Raw genomic sequence first — 2500 nt, forward strand, 5'->3', positions numbered from 1 at the left:
AATGTCACAGGGCCAGTGGCTGGGTGATATGCCTGGGTGCTGGAGCTCTGATACAGGGGAGAGAGGCATGTGTGTGTGGCTGTGGAGGTCCTATGGGGGTGATGTGTGGCCCTTTAATGTCACAGGGCCAGTGGCTGGGTGATATGCCTGGGTGCTGGAGCTCTGACACAGGGGGATAGAGGCATGGATGTGTGGCTGTGGAGGTCCTGTGGAGGTGCTGTGTGGGCCTTTAATATCACAGGGGGAGAAGCTGGGCCATGAGCCTGGCCCCTGGAGCTCTGATACAGGGGAGAGAGGCATGTGTGTGTGGCTGTGGAGGTCCTGTGGAGGTGCTGTGTGGGCCTTTAATATCACAGGGGGAGAAGCTGGGCCATTAGCCTGGCTCCTGGAGCTCTGATACAGGGGAGAGAGGCATGGATGTGTGGCTGTGGAGGTGCTGTGTGGGCCTTTAATATCACAGGGCCAGTGGCTGGGTGATATGCCTGGGTGCTGGAGCTCTGACACAGGGCCAGAGAGGCATGTGTGTGTGGCTGTGGAGGTCCTGTGGAGGTGCTGTGTGGGCCTTTAATATCACAGGGGGAGAAGCTGGGCCATGAGCCTGGCCCCTGGAGCTCTGATACAGGGGAGAGAGGCATGTGTGTGTGTGGCTGTGGAGGTCCTGTGTGGCCCTTTAATGTCACAGGGCCAGTGGCTGGGTGATATGCCTGGGTGCTGGAGCTCTGACACAGGGGCAGAGAGGCATGTGTGTGTGGCTGTGGAGGTCCTGTGGAGGTGCTGTGTGGGCCTTTAATATCACAGGGGGAGAAGCTGGGCCGTGAGCCTGGCCCCTGGAGCTCTGATACAGGGGAGAGAGGCATGTGTGTGTGTGTGGCTGTGGAGGTCCTGTGGAGGTGCTGTGTGGGCCTTTAATATCACAGGGGGAGAAGCTGGGCCATGAGCCTGGCCCCTGGAGCTCTGATACAGGGGAGAGAAGCATGTGTGTGTGGCTGTGGAGGTCCTGTGGAGGTGCTGTGTGGCCCTTTAATATCACAGGGCCAGTGGCTGGGTGATATGCCTGGCTCCTGGAGCTCTGACACAGGGGGAGAGAGGCATGGATGTGTGGCTGTGGAGGTCCTGTGGAGGTGCTGTGTGGGCCTTTAATATCACAGGGGGAGAAGCTGGGCCATGAGCCTGGCTCCTGGAGCTCTGATACAGGGGAGAGAGGCATGTGTGTGTGGCTGTGGAGGTCCTGTGGAGGTGCTGTGTGGCCCTTTAATGTCACAGGGCCAGTGGCTGGGTGATATGCCTGGGTGCTGGAGCTCTGACACAGGGGCAGAGAGGCATGTGTGTGTGGCTGTGGAGGTCCTGTGGAGGTGCTGTGTGGGCCTTTAATATCACAGGGGGAGAAGCTGGGCCATGAGCCTGGCCCCTGGAGCTCTGATACAGGGGAGAGAGGCATGTGTGTGTGTGGCTGTGGAGGTCCTGTGGAGGTGCTGTGTGGGCCTTTAATATCACAGGGGGAGAAGCTGGGCCATGAGCCTGGCCCCTGGAGCTCTGATACAGGGGAGAGAAGCATGTGTGTGTGGCTGTGGAGGTCCTGTGGAGGTGCTGTGTGGGCCTTTAATATCACAGGGGGAGAAGCTGGGCCGTGAGCCTGGCCCCTGGAGCTCTGATACAGGGGAGAGAGGCATGTGTGTGTGTGGCTGTGGAGGTCCTGTGGAGGTGCTGTGTGGGCCTTTAATATCACAGGGGGAGAAGCTGGGCCATGAGCCTGGCCCCTGGAGCTCTGATACAGGGGAGAGAAGCATGTGTGTGTGGCTGTGGAGGTCCTGTGGAGGTGCTGTGTGGCCCTTTAATATCACAGGGCCAGTGGCTGGGTGATATGCCTGGCTCCTGGAGCTCTGACACAGGGGGAGAGAGGCATGGATGTGTGGCTGTGGAGGTCCTGTGGAGGTGCTGTGTGGGCCTTTAATATCACAGGGGGAGAAGCTGGGCCATGAGCCTGGCTCCTGGAGCTCTGATACAGGGGAGAGAGGCATGTGTGTGTGGCTGTGGAGGTCCTGTGGAGGTGCTGTGTGGCCCTTTAATGTCACAGGGCCAGTGGCTGGGTGATATGCCTGGGTGCTGGAGCTCTGACACAGGGGCAGAGAGGCATGTGTGTGTGGCTGTGGAGGTCCTGTGGAGGTGCTGTGTGGGCCTTTAATATCACAGGGGGAGAAGCTGGGCCATGAGCCTGGCCCCTGGAGCTCTGATACAGGGGAGAGAGGCATGTGTGTGTGTGGCTGTGGAGGTCCTGTGGAGGTGCTGTGTGGGCCTTTAATATCACAGGGGGAGAAGCTGGGCCATGAGCCTGGCCCCTGGAGCTCTGATACAGGGGAGAGAAGCATGTGTGTGTGGCTGTGGAGGTCCTGTGGAGGTGCTGTGTGGCCCTTTAATATCACAGGGCCAGTGGCTGGGTGATATGCCTGGCTCCTGGAGCTCTGATACAGGGGAGAGAGGCATGTGTGTGTGGCTGTGGAGG

Source organism: Trachinotus anak, unplaced genomic scaffold (assembly GCF_046630095.1).
Source record: "Trachinotus anak isolate AG129_WGS33_773 ecotype Australia unplaced genomic scaffold, CSIRO_AGI_Tana_v1 ptg000068l, whole genome shotgun sequence".
NCBI classification, from domain to species: domain Eukaryota; kingdom Metazoa; phylum Chordata; class Actinopteri; order Carangiformes; family Carangidae; genus Trachinotus; species Trachinotus anak.